Genomic DNA, 23608 nt, shown 5'->3' with positions numbered 1-23608 from the left:
GGAATTGAAAAATGGAAAGCAGTGTTTTTCAACAGTTTCTCATATTTATCTGAGTGGTGGTGATTTCATGTTGCTAGAACAAGCGAGCTGCTGGAAGCTTCGCATTTTCTGACTGCCTAATGGGAAGCATTTGATCTGGCTAGGAGCCCAATTGTCCATCTTCCTGGGGCTGACAACCACTTACGAGTTATGAGCGTGCACTTTAATCGACTTCCTAGACACCTCTCCACTGGGGGAGAGCCTGCAGATGAGGAAAGGAGTGTGTGAGTGCTGACGAGCAATTCCTGAGATTGATAGGTGGTTTGGATCTCATTTTAAATACCAGGAAAGCTGCATTCATCATCTCAGAGAGCAGATTTGAATGAGAACGTCAAGCTGGACCTTCTCTGTTAATACTTAACGGAGTTACACTCTAAGAGTCCAGACACCCAATGTTTTCCTTGCTAAAGAGCTGTGAGAGATCACATGATATTGGATCCTTTTAAATTAATGGGCTTTTGATGTCTTTGGGGCATGTTTTAAAAAGACATTTATTTTTGCTGGCTTCTCAAGGTTCCAGTTTTGGCAGTCACACTTAAGCATTATAGTAATGTCAGTAAAGAGGTCTTGTTTGCTTACAAATAGAATTCAGCGACTTAGAGTCTAGATTATGTACTGTTGCTAGAAAAATGGTCAATATTTGGTCTCTGTTCATTAAATGACTTTGTAATTAGGATGGTGTCTAACTAACAAATGCTCCTCCTCCCACAGAGGCTGTTACAACTTGAAGTTCCCACTGACAGGAAAAGGTCTTACCAGAGGACTAGTCTAGACACGTGGATGAGTTGTAATCAAATATATATGAACACACACATCCAGGCTATGTGTACATGTCTGATTGTGCTTGGTTCGTTACTTCCTAATACCAACCAGCAAGGGGAGAATTTTAAATATGGGTAGGAATTTTATAAGATTCAGGCCAACATCAATAAGTAAACTTCTAGAAAGCAGATGCCAGTGTTTGCAAAGGGAAAGGCACTCTAGCATGCAGGTGTGTTTCATGGGCTCTGGGTCCTGGGCTCTGATCTCTCCACTCTGAGACTGTACTATGGTGCCTGCGGCACATATGTGCAACCATAGGAAGAGGGAGGCTGCACGCCTTACTTTGTCAGTGCTGCTGAGTTCACATGCCACTGCAGCCAGCAACCCCGGAACTGGAAAGCAAGAGTCGAACAGATGCTCAGCAGCCAGACAGTGAATGGAGAGCATGTAGCCAGAAGCCTGTAACCCGGGCATGGGGTGTGAACCGAGAGCCATGGAGAGGGTTTCAGTCTGGGCAGCTGAAGCTCTGACGCCAGAACTGGGCTTTTGCTAAGGAAAGCTGCTGGTGACATTTGTAGTGGCTCTATTTAAGGACAGGAAGTTTGGGAAGGTTAGATGACTGATAAGAGCCAAAGCTCAGTCAGAATTTGAAGGACTGGCGACAGCCATTTCCACAATTGTCCCTGGGGACTCCAGGGTGACCTTTTGTGCCCTCCCCTGCTCCCCTCTCCCACTTCTAAGGGGACTCGAAGAATTTTCTTTACAAGGAAGTCAGGCTTTATCTAAGGGGGCCTTATTTTGAAGAGAGTTCCTTGGTTGTCTTTTGAAATGTCATTTCCTGCTTCTGCAAGCGAGGAAGCAGGAATCTCATCCACTTAGAACTTCATTCACCACAGCTTCCTGCTGACGGCACTCACCACCAGGTTACTGATTCCTTCCTCCACCTGACATGTCTAGCGTCTTTAAATCGAGAGAGGCAGCTGGCAAAGCATCCGTGAGAAACAGGGAGAGGGTATGTGGAGAATAACCCCTTCAAGTCAATCCCTCCACACCAAGACACCAAATGGCACAGGAAATGGGTTCTATTCTTTCAGGACCAGAAATGGAGATGAAAACGTGGGGCCCTTTGTTGAGAAATTATTAAGAATCTCAGGACAGTAGCAACACAGCAGTAAGCCAGGGCCAGCGCCCCCTATGGCTACTGCAGAAGTTGCAGGTGCCATGCTGCACAAGCCAGGGTTTGATGTTTCTTCCTTGGATGAATCCCAAGACTGGCATGGACCAGTTCTTTGCAAGTATCCCTGTAACGTCTGTCAGATATTAAAGTAGGAGGTGTCTCTGGGTCTTCTGATTTCTCTCAATCCCTAAATGTTTAGTTTGTTTCCTTTATTCTCTTTTCTTCCACCTTTCTTTTTCTTTGTATGTATGTGGTATACTCAGGTGGCACATGGTTTTCAGGTGTACTGTCGTGTGTGTTTGCACATGGAGACCAGAGATCAATGCCAGGTGACCTCTCTGTCATCATCTACTTTATTTCTTTGAGACTGGAGTTCTTCGTTTGTCTAGACTATCTGGCCAGGAAGTCCCCCAGATCCTCCTGGCCCCACCTACCAGTGCTGAGCTACACCCAGCTTTTTCTGAAGGTTGCAGAGATCAGAACTCAAGCTTTTGTGCTTGTGAAGCAAGTATTTTCCCCACTGAGCCATCTCTTGGCGCTTCTTCTTTTTTTAAAAGACGTTTTCCAGACTAATTTCTGATTTTGTGGACCCATTTTCACCTCATCGCCATGACATCTGTTCCTCTCAAAATTCTGGGCCAGTACTAAGTAAGCTAAAAGATGCTTGATGGGAAAGTAAGGCTGATTACAAAACAACAAAGCGCCAAATTCACGGTCATTTGTTCTGTGTGGTGGGATTAGCGGCAGATGAGAGAGCATGGATGGAGGGTGCATGTGCTGCAAGGGGAAGTGAGTGGGCACCTGACTCCCTTACCAAATGAGCAGTGAGCACACAGGTTCAGCTAAAAATAAAACATCAGGAAGAGGAGTAGCCCGTCCTTTTTCCAGTTGGCGTAGACATTTCCGGTAATGATGAATACCAGGATCTTTACCAAAATGACTCCGAGAAGGCTGTAACAGTAGGTTTACTGTCTACCGGTAGTAGATTCCTTTGGTCTTAGGGTTAGCGCTGCCGTTATAAAAATGCCACGGCCAAAAGCAAGCTGGGAAGGTAAGGGTTTGTTTGCTAGCACTTCCCCATCATAGCCATCACTGCAGGAAATCAAGGCAGGAACTCAAACAGGGCAGGAGCTTGCAGGCAGGAGCAGATGCAGAGGCCATGGAGTGATCTGCTTACTGGCTTTCTCAGCCTGCTTTCTTACAGAAGCCAGAACCACCAGCCTAGGAGTGGCCTCACCCACAGTGGACTGGGCCCTCCCCCATCAATCACTAATTAAGAAAATGCCCTATCTATAGCCCTAGTGGCATTTTCCCTATTGAGCTCCCCTGCTCTCAGATGACAATAGCCAAGTTAACATAGAACTACCCTGCACAATCGACCTCTTGTTAACTTGATGCACAAACACATCACTATTAAGCCACACCTTTCCTTTTGTATTCATCTCCAAGATCACACATTAATATTGACATCACAGCATAAAACATTTTCACCTTAAAAGAGTCCCACCAATCTTACAAATCCAAACACTTTAAAAATTCAGTCTTTTGCCGTGCAGTGGTGGTGCACGCCTTTAATTCCAGCACTTGGGAGGCAGAGGCAGGTGGATCTCTATGAGCTTCAGGCCAGCCTGGTCTACAGAGCAAGTTCCAGGACAGCTAGGGCTGTTACACAGAGAAACCCTGTCTCATAAAACAAAATTAAAAAAAAAAATCAGCCCATTTTTAAAACCCAAAGTCTCTCAACTTTGGGCTCCTGTAAAATAAAAAGTAGCTAAATACTTTCATATTTCAAGAAGGAAGAGCCAGGGTACAGTCATAATCAAATCAAAGCCAAATCAAATTCTGGTGTTATCCTTGGTTGTTGTTCATCCCAAGACCACCAAAGTATTGGCATCTCTGAAATGCTGGGATCTCTAGTAGCAACTGGGCTGCACTGTGACCAACAGCCATTCTGGGGCTCTCTTCAGGGACCCCAGCCCTACTACACAGTGCCAAGCCTCAGATGCTCTCCATGCCCTTCACGCCTTCAAAAAACATGCCATCTGGGTGACTCTTACACTACTAAGTTCGGCTGCCAGCATGAGGTGCAAACTTGGCCACCTCTGCAGCACAGCTTCTGTGTGCTGACTCTCAGGAAACACTTCCCAGAAGATTTCACCTCAGTGATGCTGGTCTTTTCATCACTGTTAATTTCTCAGATCCAGCTGGCCAGCATCAATTGTCCCGGTAAAGCAAAGGTTCCATTCACTTCAGTGGTGCTGGTCTCTTGTTAATAATAGCTGAGTCTTCAGTACTAACTGCCCAGAACCACAGATTCTTAATTCAAAGTGGCAAACGACCTGGATAGAGCTTTTAAACTTCCCTCTGAACTTCATAAGCCAGGCCCCCTCATTTTCATTGCCCTCAGCATTAGCTTCCCGCCTCCCACAGGACTGCTCGACAGGCTTCGAAGAATCGATGGCTTTTCTGGCCCAGAGTTCCAGATGCCTTCCAAAATCCTCCCCAAAACACATGGTCGGTCTGTCACAGCAACACCCCACAATCCTGATCTCAGTTTCTGTCCTAGTTAGGGGTACTGTGCTGTCATGAAACACCATAACCAAGGGCAAGTTGAGGAGGCAAGGGTTTACTGACTTATACTCCCACATTATAGCCCTTCCTTGAAGGAAGTCAGGGCTGGAACTCAAGCAGGGCAGGAATCTGGAGGCAGGGCTATGGAGGGGTGCTGCTTACTGGCTTGTTACCCATGTCTTGCTCAGCCTGTTATAGAACCCAGGGCCACAGGGGTGGCACCACCCACAGCAGACTGGGCCCCGCGCCCTTCAATGACTAATAAAGAAAATGTTCTACAGACATACCTGCAGCCTTTGGAGAGATTTTTTTCAAATGAGGTTCCCTCTTCCCAGATGACCCTGGCTTCTGTCAAGTTGACATGAAACTAGCCAACACACCTCCCACATGCTAGGTGAAAACTTTTCCCAGTCCATCATCAAAGCCCAGGAGAAGGGAGAGAGAGGTTCCTCCTGTTTTCACAGATCCCTGCACCCATATTTATAATAGACCCTCAAGACATAATTGTATGGTGGCAGGAATTTATAACCTATGGCCGTGCTTAGTCCCTTTTGTGTTTGAATAGTGGGGGTGGATGTTGGTGAGAACAGAGTTCGGGTGAAGGGTATATAAATGTTGGGTATTACTGGAGATCAGTTGTAATGCTGCCCTTTCCCCTGGCACTCTATCCTTATGAAGCACTTGTATTCTTGGGTTATTGGATTGTGATCTGGAAGCAACTTTTTAATTTGGTTGCATAAATATGATGCACGCCTTTAATTACTTCTTCCACTGCCTTTTCCTTATCAGCATGTGATGTGGTGGCCATCTTAGTTGCAGATGTGATGGAAGTTTCAGAGCATATTAATATCCTGTCTCAGTGATGTGCTGGGCTTTTTCCTAAACCACAAGAGATTTCACAGCCCCGACTCAAGATAATTGGAGTATTTGTGGGCAAGTGGGAGCTATTGTCTCTGGGAGTGGCCCTCAATAATGGCAGATGAGAGGCTACAGACAAGTAACCCTGATTTCAATGTGACAGAGGCACAGTTCTGAGATGCACTGTCAGGGCCCCTGTTGGGCCAGCCAGCTCATTGACAATCTTTATATTCCTTTTCTTGCTTTCCTCCACTTTGTTACTGCTTCCTGGGGGTCACTTAAGTTCAGTTCTAAGGTCATATGATTAATTAAGAGATGCCCATAAATAAGATATAGTGCTTGATGTGTGTGTGTGTGTGTGTGTGTGTGTGTGTGTGTGTGTCTACTATCTTCTATAGATCTTGAAGTAACTGTGGTACTTAATGGGGGCATGCACAGGGGGCATGCACAGATAAACTTTTATCTGATGACTAGAAGAGGAAACCAGAAATTCTGTTGGAAACTTTCTCACATATTTATGACTTTTCATCCTATATTGATTTGTGCAGTAAATGTTTATAGAGGCTGCCAGTTTTCTCTGGCACCGTGTTATGGGCTAGTCTGAGAAAGAGAAATGAGGTATGGTTCATGTCTAAAAGTGTACTGTGTACGGAGAGGGGGCTGATGTTAGAGATTCCAGAGTGATACTGAGTATGGTGAGGACACAGGGTATATAGGTCATTATGGTCAGTATGACAAAGGTGAGAAGCCAAGAGACTGCAGGACTGGCAAAGGAAGGACATTACCAGGGAGCAGAAACGTGAGCAAAGACAGGGAGGGGCAAAATGACTCAGTCCTTGGCGAGAGCTGCAGACAGTGGGACACAGTTTGAAGACACCGTAGAACCCTGAGATGAGAACATGCATTCCATGCCCTGTGTGACACACAGTGAAGGGGGATGGAGCACAGAAATGTCATGGGCTCAGTAACAGACAACCTCTGTAGATCCAAAGGCTGCTGCCCTCAACCACGGGTGGTGAGCTCAAGGCTTGAGACTCAGGATTCTTGGCTTCTTCTTTCTTCTTCTTCTCCTCCTCCTTCTCCTTCTTCTTCTTCTTCATAAAATATTATAACTTTACATCTTTAGCCTTGTATTTTTTTATTAGTCTTTTGATTTAGTTAGTTAGGGTCTTGGGAACACAGAGTATGGCCATATTGGCAATGAATTTATTAAGAGAAATATGAACTTTCTTTGTCTTCTTCAGAAGAAAGGACTCCAAGAATGCCTCAAACTACGGATGTAATGTCAGTATATAGCTCATTATGGAAATGGGCTGAGGATGGTGCTGACCACATAGTAGATCATCTCCTGCCCTGCTCTAGGCCTCTATGAGCAGCTCACACTCATTTTCAAATGCACCTCCAATGCCTGGGATGAGGATAACTTGATGGTAGAGTGGTTGTCTAGCATGCCCAAGGCCTTGTGCTGTAAAGAAAAGCTAATTCATTCTAAATAAGTCATTCTAAAATAGCACAGTGGTGTTACATTGTCACAGTTGAGCCTTTGGGTGAAAGCCAGTACACTATTCTTCCCAACCCCTTTGTAGAAATGCTGCTAGAAAAGCCCTTTTAAAGTCCATCACTCTCAGTGAAGACCTCCTCTCCATGAAGAACTCCTTCCCATGAAGAACTCCAAAAAAAGCAACCTCAGAGCAGCCCACTCTGTATGTGTAATATATGCATATGGATAAGACCCACCAGCCATAAGGGTTTACCTTTAGAATAGTTGAGCACACTGATGGAGGTGGGGGCTGGGCAATGACAAGAGTAAACTGTGTAGCACCACTGGCTCTACAGTTTTAGGATGATCTGTTGTCATAGATCACTCATGTTTCGCTTTCCAGATCACACCAACCGTGTGAGCGACTCATACTAGTCCCAGCACCTGCACACCCTGTTTCAGCCTTTAAAGTGGGCAGTGCACGTTGTAGAATATTGTTGCAACACTAGGTTTGCACTGTCTTGAACTCTTCGTGCTCATCGGCCCCTTGGTGTTTTGTACATTGAGCCTCTTCAAAGAGCACCAGATAGAAAAACTGTGTTTGGGTTTTTCTTTGGAGAGCTGTTCATCGCTTCTGGTATGCAGGGAGCAGAGTGGGGATGGAGGCCGTTGTGATTTTCCGCCTGTTTTAAATGCTCCCTAGGAAGCATCCTGTAACTGTTCCCCTTTTATGTTTTCTGATCTTCTTTGTTTTCAGTCCTCCCTAGACAACAGCTGGATCCTGCTTTCAGGACTCTTAATTCTCTGTCCTGTAGTGAGCCATTCTGGTGGGTGGTACTTTTTTTTTTTTTTTTTTAAAGCTTCTGAACCATAGTATTTAGTTAAAACTTTGACTTTGTGGAACTTGTCATTGGTAATTCTTGCTCAAAAGTAGGGCCAGCGTGAATTTTCCAGAGCCAGGATCCTTTCTCTTTACCCCTTCAGCCTTCTTATCTGAGGACATAAGATGAATATGCCACACAAACATGCCACAGGGTGCATTTTGTGACTGTTGTTCTCAGAATCCTATTGGCCAACTTCATTTAGTTTTCTTTATTTACCACTTATTTAGTAAAGCCATTCTACTTCTGACTTGGTTTTCTGAGATGGCCAAACATAGAATTTTGTGCTTCTGCGCTTTGCCTACAAATAATGCCCCAATCACCAAGTGCATTATCTTAGTCATTGTGATGTTACAGTATTGAAAAAAAAATCACCTATGGGGTAGTTTATAAGGAATAGAAATTAACTTGACTCACAGCTCAGAAGGCTGAGGGAGTGGCTGTATCTACTAAGGGCCTTCTCTTGCTGCACTGTAATATGGCAGAAGGCACTACAAGGGTGACATGGGTTAAATGAGCAGTGCTTGCTTTCAGAACAAGCCCATTTTGCCTACAGTGACACAAATCTACTCATGTGTCTCTTTTATAGTTGGTCCTTCACATGGATGAACTGGGGAAGGCGTTTCCCACATAGGATTTTTAAGGACACACTCAATCCATTTATAGGCATTCAGAAATATATACATAAGTTTTGTACATGAGAAGGAAGAAATTTGGGGAAAGAAGGATTAAAAATAAAAAAAAAAAATCAAACAACACCTATTGCTAGAAATTTCTCCAGAGTCATTTCCGAATATTTCCCTTGTTCGGCTCATGACTTTTTAGCATGAGCTCTATTATCACAATTGCGCCTATTTACTTTGAAATCAGATTCCTCCTCCCATTGTCTTGCCATCCACGCATCACTTTAGTTCAGAAAAATGAAGATGGAGGCTTGTCTGGGATTACATCCCTGTGGGACTCTACATCAGTGACGGATGGAGGTCTTAAACATATTCTCTAGGGTTCAGTATTTCTATTTTTATTCACATGGATGTACACATGGGTCTAAGTGAGTGTGTGCCACATGAATGCAGGGGCCCCCCAGGGACAAGAAGATTCTTTGGAGCTGGAGTCCAGGGGGATTGGCTCTTAAGCAAGGAGCCATCTTTCCAGCCCCCAAACCCAAGTCTTAAACATTAAAAATAACATACTTTTCTGCTAGATTATAGGAACTACTGTCCACACAGACGAGGAATTTCACTACTGAGCTGGGAGACTGCTAGCCCTCCCTTGAGGTCCTTCATCTGAATGGTTCTTCTTGTGATAGGCAGAGTGAAATTATCCAGTGGATGAATGAACTACTTTAAGACTTACAAGAGAAGTTATCTTAATCGGGTTTTTAGATCTCTTTTTGATAACGTAATTTTCAGGATACATCATTATGACACATGAATTATAATCTAGAAATTAGAATATAACTGTGCAGTTTGTGTTTAATTCTATCACTCTCATTTCATATTAGGCCAGCTTCTTTGCAGACTTTACAGTATTGTTGGTTTTTCATAAACAGCTATTTAAAGCCATTCACATAATCAAAATAATATTTATAGATACTCAGGAAATGATTATTCTTAGGATTGTGCAAACCAGAAAAACTTACTGTGTTGTGGATTTGCACTGCCCACCCCCAACCAAAAAAAAAAAAAAAAAAAATAGACTTCAGATTTCAGTTACGTTTCATGAATGGATGTTGTGAAAATTTAGTTTCTTTTGGAATGCACCTACAGTTGAAAGACTAATTTAAATTAGGAGAGCATACTGGGCTTAGAAGAGGGCATTGTGGGAACGCAAAGCATAATTTACCCCTAAACAAAGGCAAGCTTGTTGGAGCGCATGCTTTATTGCCTGGAAATTCTATATATATGCAAAGTTGCTTGTCTACTCACTGTTGGGTTTTATATGCTTGTTTTCTCCTTTTGTTTGGAAAAATCAAATGCCGAAAATAGCCCGCATAGCTCTGTATGATACAGGCACAGAGGAACCTACACACATCAGTTCCCGTGCCATGCGACATGCCTCCCACAGGTAACAAAGAGCTGGCTCCACACAGGTAAAATCAGCATACATGCTTTATCAGAGCCCACTCAGAGTTTCCAGAACATGTTCCACATCGTCTTCTATCCCTCTCTCTGACAGGTTCACGTCCTGAAGTCCACTCAGTATCTTCTCTGCTTTTTATTGAGACATGATTGATATGCCAGACAGTCTGCACACTTACAGTGCATGGCTCAATGTTTTATGAGCCACAGTATGTTATACAACTGTCATCCACCACAAGTTTTAGCACAAAGTGACACCTTGAACCTGAGCTAGTGCTCTCCAAGAATCCATACTTGGTGAATTCAGTCAGTGAGATGACGGTCCTGGTTATTCGGGATGCTTCCAAGTGTGAGTTCTGGTCTTTGGAACTGCCACTCAGCCTATGCTTTAGCCTCTTGGTATGGCATCATCCCTGCACTCATGTTCAGTATTTGATAGCTTGCCAAGAACTTTCTCGCAGGCTCCAGATGGGAAACCTGGGCAGCAACATAACGAGGTTTAGGGTGAGAGATTCCTAAGTGACTGCGTGGGGGAAGAGGGCCAGTGTACCACGATCCTCATTATGCCAACTCCTGCACACAGCTCAGTGAGATCTTGCCTACTTAGGGACAGCAGGAGACGCTACAGCTAGGAGTAGGGCTGAGCTAAGAAGACAGATGCAGGTACTGGCTAGATTGGGAGCCCCACATATCAGGATGGAAGATTCTCAAATAAGGGGTCAAAGTCTGAAGGAAGGAAGGCCTGGCAAATATCCACATGGGAGTGAAGCCAACCCTGAGACAGGCAAAGCTGGAGCAGGGAGGAGGACTAGGTTTGGCTGCTGAAGCCCGCACCCTGTGAAGGAATCTCACCGGCTTCTACAGTTGCCACCTCACAATCAGTGGTATACACCCCTCCCCAATTGCTCTAGCTCCCATACCTTGCTTCAAGTCCACCTCTGTACTCGCCCTGAGGGCCCATTTAAGATAGGCTATACTGGCCAGCATTCTCCCTCGTCTGTAAACTCCTGCCTCTGGTCAGTGCCTTCAAGCAGAAGTGGGAAGAAGACCTTTGGGTAGCCATGCCAGTTTCTTGTGTGTCAACAGGCTGGACTAGATGATTTTGATTAGTGGAGAGGACAATCAAGAATTCTATCACTTAGGGGACTGTGGGTGGGCAGAGCAAGCCCAGGCTAGACTCTCTGAGACCCTGAAGTCTAGGATCAGGCTCCTTCACAAGGATCCCATCTCATGGACTGTCCCCACATCTGTGATTGTCAGCTCTTGCCATGTTTACTGATTAGAGTAACCTCTTTGTCCAGGTTAGCTGTGTGCCGTGTGTATGGTTGGGAAGGTGATGGGCAATAATTACTTTCCTGGCAAACCTTCTAGAAAAAAAATTCTTGTTTTGTTTTTCTCTGTGTTGCCCTGGCTGTCCTGAAACTTACTCTGTAGACAAGGCTAGCCTCAAACTCAGAGATCTGCCTTCCTCTCCCTCCCAAATGCTGGGATTAAAGGTGTGTGCCACCACTGCCCAGCTCTAAGAAAGTTTTAATAAAGTCATTATTTACTGTCTAAAGGTTTGTCCTCTACAGTTTGTTCCAGTTTTCCTGCAACATTTACATATCACTAATTCAGCAGATACTATTATAAAGCAACATATATATTAACTTGGGCAAATCAAGTATTTTTTTTTAAACATTAGGACTTTTATTTTAAGTTGCTATAAAATCAAGTGTTGAGCAATATGTATAAGTATGATGCCTGTGGATCATATTGTCTCATTGTGTTGGCTGGTGGAAAGGTTGAATCTCTCTAGTGCTATGGGACTGGTTTATAGGGAGGCCCAGTGTCTGTTTTCTGACTGAGAATTAACATTTGAAAATTAAGTTTCTGAATTGCATTAGCAATCTGATTGTCCTTATGAAATAGACTCTTTGGCTCTTGACACACAGGGCATTGGATATGTGGGACCCCTGGACATTAATTTAGTCCAATATGAAGAATACAAGGAAGCCAAAATGTGCTTCCCAGAGAACTGAGTTATAGGGGTGAAACTGACCCCTGCAGGCAGTGGCCAGTGATCAAAATGGCAGTGCAAAGGAGGTCAGCCAACGCAGACTTCATCTAGAGGAAAGATGGCCAAGGGTGACCCTGGGATGCTAGGCGAGACTTGAAGATGTGGGCTAATGGAGAAGAACTAAAATCACTTGGGAAGCTGAGGAGAGAGGTTTGCTACGAGAGTTCAAGGTGAGCACGGGCAATGCAAATGTTAAAAATGGGCAGGTTTGGTGAAATTACATAAGCAACACCAAACTCCTAGCCAATTTCAACAAACTGGGCTCCTTTAAATACAAACCATCAGACATCCTCTGTCATGTTCTGTCTTTTGTTTTATCATTTTCAAACTGCCAAAGATTGAAGTTTTCATTTAAACAAAATTTAAATAAAGTTCATTTTTCCTTCTGACAGTGATCTTTTTCTTTATATGCATTATATGAAAGACCTTTTACCAAATCTATAAGACATCTGCTGATAGCCTGTGGAATTATATATAGCACATTGTTGGGGAGGAGATGAAGCTGTTGGGAGTTTGGAGGTGATATGTGTGTATATCAGTTTATGTTGGAATTAAAATTGTATACTGCTGTCTTGTTTTTGAGACTAATTATACATAGATTCTTTAAAATTTCACGAATATATTTTGGTTCTGCTCTCTCCTTTTTCCTCTGTACTTCCTTTTAAGTCACAAATACGTATTTATAAATAAGTATTAAGCTTTTAAAAAATATTGTTGGTATGTGTGTGGGGGTGACACAGTACATGTGTAAAGGTCATAGGACAACTTCTGGAAGTAAATTCTCACCTATAACCTTTACATCTGTTCTATGACTCTAACTCAGCTTGCCTGGCAAGTGCCTGCCCTTTTCTGCTGAGTCATCTTACCTGACAACATTGTGGGGTTTTTTTTTTTTTAATTTAATTTTAATTTTTAACATTGTGGATTTTTGATAAATCAGACTTAGGTTTGTTTTCATCTGCATCAAACAATTGTCATGCTTCCATGTCCCTGCCTGGAAACAGGAAGTTCATGCATAAGAACAAACCACACAGAGATACCAGGCATCACAAGATCTCAAATCCAGATCACTATAGCCTTGTGGTTGTAGAACTTCGTAATGAGTCTTTCTCCGTCCACTAGCTGGCTCCCAAATCATGATATGGAGACTTGTTATTAGTTATGATAGCTTGGCCTTAGCTTAGGCTTGTTTCTAACTAGCTCATAACTTAAATTAACCCACGTGGCCCACGGCTGTTACCTCTCCTCCTGCATGTCTTGCTTGTTCCCTGTCTCCTGGCATCTCCCTTCTTCTTCCCAGCATCCTCTGTGTCTCAAAAATCCTGCCTAGCTATTGGCTGTTTAGCTTTTTATTTCAAGCATTAGTTGTTTTAAATGAAGCCTCTGACAGAATTTGTTCTGGAAAAAAAGATGTAGAGGTAACAGGAAGTAATGTTTGTTGTGTGTTCTGTCCCATACTGTTTCCAATTGGCTAACGCATCACTCTCATTATTGGTCCTCTTAGGATTCTGGGTGGGGGGAAGTGAGGTCTGATCTGTTACTGAGATTCTGAGGGGCATTACACAGTCCAGACTGCGGGCAGCCAATAAGAGTACAGGTGCAGAGAGGACAGTGTAGATGACCTGGACTTCCAAAGAGGATAGAAGCCAACATATGCTGCTCAAAGGATTCAAGCATTTCCATACCCCAAAATGCACAGACCTCTAGAAATGATTCCCTGGAAATGTGACTTAAATACATGTTTTTTAAATCTTGACAAAGCTGTCTCAAGTTTGCTCACTGGGACTTGTAACATATAATAGAACCAATATAGGCACATGAATAAAGTCAGCCTAACCAACAGCTGGGAGGAAGGCCGGACAGATTGACATGCATCAGAGTGGAAGTGCTTTAAAAGTGAAGAGCTAGGGGGCTAAATTATGTGCTCTGGGTGGATGGCTGAGGAGACAAAGCATCATCAGTCGGTGTCTTTGTTCAGTGTAGAGTGTGTATGCATGTGTGACCAGGCATTCGGTGCGGATGTCACGTGCCCACTGAAACTTACAAGGCAGGATGGGAGTTCAGGAGGGGGAAGGGTAGGGTAAATATGAATGTTTCTAGAGAAAACAACCCGAGGAATGGGCAGTGCCTGTCCCCCAGTAAGAGGTTTCGAGGGCCCGAGCTTAAGAGGGAGCTCACTTGTCTCTGAGCCAGTGAGGTCTTCTTGACTCTGAACCCAATCTCCACTGCCCAGCTCTCTTCCACTGCCTTCCCTCTATACAGTCCATTGTACAGCAAGAAAGCAAATCCACTGTGGGTAGTTTGCTCTGCAGGTGGGGCAGTCCCCGGGTATTGCTTGACAATGATCCTCATTGGTCTGTGGGTCCGTAGTCTGGATTACCAATACAGAAGGCTCATTTATTTTGGAATTTCCATCCCATGGTTTGTATTGCTGATATTGCTGTTAATTTTATAAGAATTGGGGGCTGGAGAGGTGGCTCAGAGGTTAAGAGCTATTGCAGAGGACTTTTGTGTGACATCTCACAACCATCTGTGACTCCAGTTCCTAGGAATCTGACACCCACTTGTGTCCTCCTTGAGCATCAGGCACCCACACAGTACTCTTACATACACACAGCCTAAACACTCATGCACATAAAATAAAGGTAAATACACATTGTTTAATATATGGATGGGGTTTTATGTACTAGTTTTTATTTGGAATAGCCACATTTAAAATCCACCAGTGTCAACTGTTTCCCACAACCAAGATGGCAGTTTCTCTCAGTCCTCATCCACAGCTGTACTTGGATGTTGGCTGGGCTGCAGTGGGTTCAGCCTCACTGTGACCATAGAGTCACCACGTCAGAGTAAACTCTTAGATGACTTTCAGTTAAGAAGCATTGACCTACTACTGTGTGTGCCTTGCTCCCAGCTTGAGTTCTATAACAGAGCCTTTGGTTAGTTAATTACTATATGATACTATATAATACTGAGCACTAACTTACAGTTACTTGCCCCCAGGAAGCCCTTTAACCCCCCCCCAACATTCCAGCTAGCTTAAAGACACAGGAATATTGCATTTCAACAAGAAATTGTCCACCAAAAGCAGATGGAGGCTGCCTCACCCCTGCTTTTAGGACCATGTGTCCTCATCTGCATCTGCTCCCCACAGCAACCCTCTCTCTTTCCTCATTCCTGACAGCTCTCATGGTTCCTTTGTTGTGCCACATCCAGGCCAGCTCTCAGGTACACAGGGCCTTCCTTATTTTCTCGTCAAAAGCCATTTCACAACAGTCAAGATGCTCTAACATCACTCACGAGCTCGTCTTGCTTTTCCATCTGAATGCTTTCCATTACGCTATGACAGTGGCCCACATCCTAACCATGTGACCGAGGTCTCACCCCCCCCCTCCACCCTGTTGTCTTCTCCCTTCTTTGCCCTCTACCCTGCGGGCCTTAGTTCATTCTTAACCTGCCTCTTCCTGCTCATTGACCTCCCATCTCTGATTCAATGTCATTTTCCTGATGTCTAAATCTAAATTGCCACACCCCCATCCCATAGCTTCCCAGCCATAGCTTCAGCCTTTTCTGTGACTTTCTAGTATGGCTGTTGCTGTTCATGGGATCATGGATTACTGGTTGCCCTTGTGAGACCTCAATAGTTCTACAAGGACCCGATTAGGCTTCCCTTGTTGTAGTTGAGCAGATCAGTCAGGGATTTCTGTCTGGAGGAAAGTATATTTGCTATCTCTTCATTCAGTGTTACTGTGACCATGTTTGGTGACTGAGACTTGGTTAGTGAGTGCTTAGAAGTGGTCATTCTTCCAACTGATAGCACTTATGGAATCCACCCTTATTGGTCAGCATCTTGGACAATGTTGGCATCTCAAGTGGGTTGGCTACACAATGACCTCACATACTCAGTTGTAGCTTTTAGCTTCTTTAAGAGACCCAGCTTGAACACCTCCTTTTATCAGAGCCATCATGAAACAGTTGTACTGACACTTGTATGTCTGTGTTCTTCCTTTTTCCATTACTGTGGAACCTGTGGTCTCTTCCCGAGACCAGTTTGCTATGTCTACGCAAAGGAGGTAGTAGATTATGGCTTGTTTTTGGTGTTTTCTTTTGAGATAGGACCTCACTTAACACAGACAGGTCTTGAACTTGCTATGGAGTAAAGGCTGGCTTTGAACTCATGATCCTCTGCCTCTATTTTCTAAATGCTGGCATTAGAGGTATTTACCATTATACTGTAGAATTATTTTTAAAGCTCTATGACTTAAGTGCTTAAGAAAATTGCAGATCAGAAACATTTTAGATTATGTATCTCTGATTTTTTTTTTAAAGTTTGTTTTAGGTTCTTATGTTTCCGTGGCCCCCTTAGCACACGGATTCACAGGTATGCTATGGTCTTTATACAATGCACCTGTCACAGCCTCAGTTATGTGGGAAATGACCTTTCCCAACGCTGTGATGATTCAGTTACAAAATGTCAACTATACTACAGTTTTCTTGATTTACCCTTGGTTTATTGATATTTTCAGTATTATTGTTGTCATTATCAATAACCACTTGCTAAGTGCCTAATATGTGCTGGGTGCTTGTATAGAATTTATTTGTTTCCCTCGCAAAGGTCTGAAAGTTGGGTATAACCACCCAAGTTTCTTATCTGGGAGATTGGGTTGAATGCCTTCAAGCCCACACAGGTAGCATTTGGCAGTCAGAATTAAGGCTGCAAACTTCCATGATGGCAGTGTCTACATGCTTTCCTCGACATCAGAGGTCCTCCGGTTTTCCCACTGAAGTTCCTGAATGCAGAGGAAATCAATACATAATGCCTGGGGTCTAGACCCTTTGTAGCTAGAAGTAGCCAGCAGCCAGTTCAGAGTGTCTTTGAAGTCGCCTGCTTTAATCTTTAAAATTTATGCAAATTTATCTTTCTACTCTATAATATAAAAGTATAAAAGTAATCCTTTCAACTACTTGACATGGGATAAAGTTGAAACTCCAGGAAGAGCTGCTGTTTACCCTTCTCTCATTCCTCCTGCCTTGCTGGGTGCCACTCTGGGGAGCTTCACTCCTGTGCTGGAGAAGGTCAGTGTTGCAGTGTGTGCGGGGCAGCACATCTCCATCACCCCCTGCAGAGCGAGATTCAGCTGCAGGCCTCGGGCATGCTAGCCAAGGGTTCCACCACTGCACTCCACCCCTTCCCCTTGTTTTTATTGAAACAGGAACTCACCTGGCTTCCATTTCGGTCTCAGCCCCTGTTAGTACCTTTTTGTTGTTGGAAAAGCTTTTCAGTGACAAAACACAGCATCAATACACTGCTGTAGAAGTCTTCATAATGGAGAGCAGAGCCGCCAGGAACATTGCCTAGTGGATCCTGAACCAGGCTTTGTTGATGCTGTGTGGGGGTGTTTGAGTGATAGCAATCTAGCAGGAGGTCTAGAGAGTCTTTAATCATGGTTTTTAAACCTTCAATGTTTAGGGAACCAAAGGCATTTTTAAAAATGAAATTGCACTTAAAGCTGTAATTTATGAAATCAGTGAGCGTGAAGACACTCCCTTTCCCTCAGGCCTTCAAAGTTAGGTTGGTATGATACATCTTTTTTCAGGGTTCTGTCAGCACCCTAAGCTGGGCAGAACAAAGCAGAGACACCCCAGATCCGACTCAGCATGCATTTTACTGAGGAGACTCAAGCTGGTGGACTTGTCTACAGGGACCCTGCTGATGAGCCACCCTTCCAGTGTCTGATGGCAGAGCAAGCCAGAGACCCAGACCCACCAGGTTCTCCTAGAACCCTTGATGCCTCTTCTGGTTTTACTCTCATCTGAAGAGCAGCTTTTGTAGCTCCTTTGAGAGGCTGGGAGGGGCATCCCCTACTCCCATCAGAGTCATTGGCAGGGTGGCCCCATGGGAAAAGACTGGCACCGGGTCTCGAGAAGCCAACAGAGACCTTGTTGATTGGCTGTGCTCCTCCCTGCACTGCACTCCTGGCGGGGCCTCCTGGAGGATGCTGTAGATGGGAGGGAGCACTTGGGGAACAGAAAGCCTGAGTTGTTACAAGGCATGAACACTCTTGGAACAGAAAGCCCGAGTTGTTGTAAGTCCTGTACGAGACGGCATTCTGAGGGCCATTGTGCAGGGTTAGAGTTAACATCAGAGCTCAGAACTTTCTTCTGCACCTCAGAGCCGATTCTGATCTTTCCCTAGCTCGCTACTGCCCTGCCCTGCACACCTGTCATTTTAGGACTTAGGTTAGTGGCACAGTTCCTTTCTAAGCACCCGTGACCACTTAGCAAGTACCTGAGTGAGGCCACGGAGGCTATGCAGTATTATAGTGGGTTGGGGTCCAGAGAAAGGGTTTGTGGGACAAGGCCAACCAGGATTCCAAAGAGGATGGGGACAAAGGGCTCAACCAAGCCACCATACACCTCAGCTGCTGAGGTCTAGGGTGTCAGCCATAAAGACCTGCCAGGTCACCTCTGAAGACTGATGTCCTCAGGTTCATGCTGACTAGTACTGACTTACAAGTGTGAACTTCATTATGAACTGTTATACAACATAGGTTTATCAGCGCAGTCATCTTGCACTTTCTTCCCGGGTTGAGCACTATGAGAATGTGTCCCAGTATCCAGTCTCTCAATGTGTATAGCCTCTGGAGGACCTCGAGTTGCGGGGACTACTCCTCCCTCGTCTCACTTCCTCATCCCTCTGCTGTGTCATTACTCACTCCCAATGCCACATGCACTCTGATGCTGAATGCTCCTGGGCGCTGATCCCGCTAGTGGAGGGATGGCCTGTGTTCTCTCAGCCAGAAATGCGCCATGCTTGAGTCTGCACAGATCTCTTGGTTCTCATCTATTCCTGGCCGCACAAACAGAGCACTCGCTTGTTTGTTTAGCATCAGTCCCTGTGCAAACCTAGAATAGCCATCTTGTGCCCCTCTTATCCAGTAACTTCTAGGCAACAACCGCAGGCTTTACAGACACTAGTAACTTGTGTACATTCCTTGGAGGGCCGCTAACTACAGAGACCCCATGGAAAGTGGCTCAGCAATGCCCCCCAGCCTTGCCTACTCATTGTGGGAGCCGTAACTGAAAATTGCAAGCATTTGATTTCTTATAGGATACAGTGTGTATATGTGTGTGTGTGTGTGTGTGTGTGTGTGTTGAATTGGTGTTTTGGTTGCTGCCACCACCAAGTCTACTGGCCTAAAGCAATTACCATTTTATTAGCTGTGGATTCTCTGAGTCAGGAGTTCCACAGGGCCCAGGGGGTTACTTGTCTGCTAAACCCAGTCTTGATATCAGCTTGGAAGGCCAGGGTAGCTGGAATAGTTTGGATACTTCAGCGGTTGAGCTCAGTTGAACTGTTCACCACCAGGTGGACCTCTCAACTTATCTTGGGTGTTTTAGAGTGTGGTTAGTGGCTTCTAAGAGCACACAGGTCCCCAGAGACCGTGTGCTTGTGATCCAGCCAGGGAAGTCACACAGCGTCACTTTGGCCACATTCTGTTGCGTAACATGAATAATAAAATCCCACAGACTGATGCTGGGGTTAAAGCTGAAGGTCAGAAAAGCAAACCACCAGCTCTTACTTCTACCTCAGACTGAACGGGTGACCCATGAATCCTCAAGAGTGCAATGCAGACTGCACTGCTGCCCACCAAGTCTCAGACTGTACTCCTGACCTCCTGTCTCCTCCTGCCTTACACTCCTCTCTCTGCCCAGCCATATCACTCCCGTGTCCACCTCCCTAGTGCTGGGATTAAAGGCACGGGATCCCAGGTGCTGAGATCACCATTGTGTGAGCTGTTTCTCTTTTAGACTGGATCAGTTTCTTGTAGCTCAGTGTAGCCCTGAACTAACAGATCTGTCTGCCCCTGTCTTCCCAAGTCCTAGACTTAAAGGTGTGTACCACCACTGCCTGGCCCCATGGCTGTGGCTAGCTTTGCATTTTCATCCCCAGTAATAAACAATATATTATCATATTGTTGGCTATGGAGACTCATGAAAGGTGAGTCTCCCCTTCTCTACCATCTTCCTCTTTAAGCCACTGTCCACAGTCCTCAAATCCCCAATGCCTCCTCTCAATTGTTAGACTCCAAATCAAAGCCCCGTGTTTTATGCTGTGTTACAACATAACTTTACTACCAGACACCAACTTCCCTGTTAGGTTTCTCTTGCTGTATCACAATCTGTGCCAAATGTAGTAGCGTCTACCAAAAGTTGTTTCCTCATGTCCACAGATTCAGTGGGTCAGGGGCAGGAATTGGGTCAGGAAACAGTGGGAACAACTTGCCTCTCTCCATGACATCTGAACTTCAGAATACTTCGCAGCCGACATGACCTGGATTCTGGAGATAGTTTAACTGACCATGGGCAGTTGATCTGGAAGACTCTTCACTCGTGTCTTGACAGTGATGCAATGGGTGGGGCAGGCTGCAAGGGCAGGCTGTGAGGGAAGGCCTTGCATGTAAACATGGCCTTTTATTTTCATAACTCCTTCCTTCTTCACATTTTTCCTGCTGATTGTATGGTTTTTCATTTTGTTTCATGTGCTTATTGCTTTCATAGTGGAAAGCTTCCTTCAAATGAAGTTCATTAATGCATATAAAGTAGAAAAGAATATGAGCTGCTCTTCTGGCATCCCAAGGGAAATAAGCGGCACATGGTACAAAGTCAAAAGTTCCAAAGTGCATACAGTGAAAACCGTGTCTCCTCTCTCCTCTCTCAGCCTCATACACGCCTTTCCAGAAGCATTCTTGTGGCTCTCCCCTTATGTCTAGAGATGTTCTTCATGGCTGCAGATCCTTATATTTATACACAGGCATCTGTCTGTGCATTACCACAAAACAATATCACAACATGTACATCGTGTTGTAGACCAGAAGTTCTCAACTTGCGGGGTGCATGGGGCTAGATATTGGATATCGTGCATATCAGATATTTATATTACAATGCACAACAGCAGCAAAATTACAGTTATGAAGTAGCAACGAAATAATTTTATGGCTGGGGGTCACCGCAACGCGAAGAAAGCATTAAAGGGTCACAGCTTTGCGAAGGTTGAGAACAACTGCTATAGACTGCCCCCTCTGTTTGCATGTGTATAGTATGCCTGTGTGCACATGTCCATGCAAGTGTGCCTACCCATGCAGACACAAGTGGAGGCCAGGGGTTAATGTCAGGATGTCTTTTTATTACACACACACACACACACACACACACACACACACACACACTTCAAATGCTTTTAAGACATTTGTTTTACTTACAGGTGTTAAGCCTGTCTCTATAATCTTCACTTGTGTACCAAAAGCTGTTGTATTGAAACCATTGTTGCCTTATTAAATAAACTACTTTTTAAAAAAACATTTCATTGATGAGATTTACAGGAAAACTAGAATTCTCACATCAACTAGGTATTATGAACTTTTAAAAAGATATGACAATGCCATAATTTTAAGAAGAGCCTTTATCTTTTTGAAATTCCTACTTAAATATTTACTGATTAATTTATATGATATCTAGAATTTGACCCAAAAGAATTCTGAAAAGAATAAGCAGATATATGTACAGTGAAATAGTATCAGCCACCAGTTGATAATTACTGAAGATACATGTGAGTACATGGTATTCTGTCTATTTAAATGTGTGTTTGAAATAGACAGTGTTAAATTTGTATAGTAGTTGCCTCTTGCCTGTGATTTTATTTACTCTGGTTTCAGTTGCCTGCCATACTTTATAGTACTTACTTGGGTACAATGACATATTTCGAGGGATTGAATGAGAAGAGACCATCTAGCATTTCTTGCAGTGTGTTGGTAGAAGTGTCCTAGTGTGTTATCAGTTGTCGTAAATCTCTTACTGTGCCCAATTTTTAAATTAAACTTCACTGTATGGATGTATGAATAAGTCAAAACAGTGCAGATAGAGGTCAGTGCCATTCATGATTGCTGGTCTTGGGAAGGGAATCCCATGGATAAGGGGGAGTTACTACAGCAAGCACAAGTTCTTATGCCCTGTGTTTCAGAAACTAGATGCTTTACAAGAGCAAGGGGCCTTGTCTCCTGTTCTCTTGGTGTGCGGAGTGCCTGGGACACCACACTCACATGGTGGAAACTCCAAACATACATCCCTAAATTTAGCCCACTTGGTCTTCCCTGGAGGCAGCCCTGCTTTCTGTTCTCAAAGCAGCAACCCCAGGGATCCGCACTGGGGGGAGCTGAGCCACAGACCAGGTGCTCTGGGCTGGGAGGAAGGTCAGTGGTGCTTCCTGAATCCTTGGGAACTGGCGTTGATGTGCACAGACAAATAGCACCATCAGTCCCAAGAGAACGTTTCTAAGCAAAACAAACTGGCCCCTTAAACTGAACAGGAATTGTTTTTTGAGAAGCTTATAAGAGAACTGTAAAGCACAAGAGGGAGGATTCCAAGGTTGCAGGAGGGTCACAAAGTGGCTTGGAATGCCACAGACCTCGTAGCTCTGTCTGAAACCGTTCCACGCAGACCACAAGTTAGATGAGTGCCCAGAGTGTCATTCCTTCCACGAGAAAGACCAGGACGGCAGTATAAGAAAGAGTATAAGCCAGAATCGGGAAGAGATCAAGGGAATGACAGCAATACTGGTTGACATGTTGGTACTGTAGGTATATTTGAGTGATCAGCTCAGAGACCAGGAAAAGAATGCCATTTTTGTTTTGATTGTTGTTGTTTTTTGTTTTTGTTTTTGCCAGGGGAGTGTCAAGACAAGGTTTCTCTGTAGCTTTGGAGCCTGTTCCTGGAACTTACTCTGTCAACCAGGCTGACCTTGAACTCACAGAGCTCCACCTGCCTCTGCCTCCCAAGTGTTGGGATTAAAGGCGTGAGCCACCAATGAGTAGCCCTTTTGCCCTTTTTTTTGGAGGGGGTATGTGTGGATAAAATCCACCATCTTAATGTTGGCACACACACATTCTGGGTTAGTTGCTTCCTATCTGGAAGGGAAAAATGGTGTGGGAGGAGCTAGTCACATCTTGACTAGAAGGCTCCTTAGAGGAAGTTCCATGACAACACTGTTCAAACTCTCCAAATGTGCCAGGTGGTTGCTGGGGTAGCACATGCCACCAGCTGCCCATTGCTACAGTTGAAGTCTCTCTGCTGGTGTCTCTATAGCACATATTATGGGGTGCTGGTTCTTTTGATGTTATTTAGCATTTATGTGTGTCACTGTAATTATAAACCATAAATATACGTGATACTGCACGATCAGTAAAATTGCCGAGCTTTCGTTCTGCAAGGGAGGAAGTGTCGTCTATTGCCTGAGAGCATTCACCTTCCAGTCTTTGTTACTGTCTCTCCTTTCTAGCCCGATGCTCACCCACCCTTATACCTCCCACACAGCACAGACTCCTGGGGCTAATCACATATATTGTAGAGCCCCAAGTTTCTGAGCATGCCTGGACCAAAAGCCAGGGGGGAGACAATTCGGGAGGATCTAAATTAAGCCAAATGATTTTATTTGACAACGTAACAAAAGTGCTTTGGAGGTCATGCAACAGACAGGTGTACCTCGTAAAAGGAGGGAGGTGAATCGGAGCGAGTCAGCCTCTTTTCAAAGAGATGTGTTCCAAGAGCTGCTGCGTTTCTTTTGGCTTTGAAAGAGGCTGATTTGGAGGCATTCACCTGGGAGGCAGGCAGCACTGTTGGTTACTGTGTCTGAGCTGTAGGCAC

General features: G+C 44.5%; 1 protein-coding gene across 7 annotated transcripts in view; it reads left to right on the top strand.

Annotated features, from left to right (window-relative positions):
* Rapgef4 (Rap guanine nucleotide exchange factor 4) overlaps positions 1-23608 on the top strand; it is a 279513-nt gene that overhangs the window by 136157 nt on the left and 119748 nt on the right. The gene's annotated exons all lie outside the window — the stretch shown is intronic.

Source organism: Phodopus roborovskii, unplaced genomic scaffold, assembly GCF_943737965.1.
Source record: "Phodopus roborovskii unplaced genomic scaffold, PHOROB, whole genome shotgun sequence".
In the NCBI taxonomy this organism is placed as follows: domain Eukaryota; kingdom Metazoa; phylum Chordata; class Mammalia; order Rodentia; family Cricetidae; genus Phodopus; species Phodopus roborovskii.
Note: the sequence above shows the minus strand (reverse complement) of the source record. Positions and strands in the feature narration are given on the sequence as shown.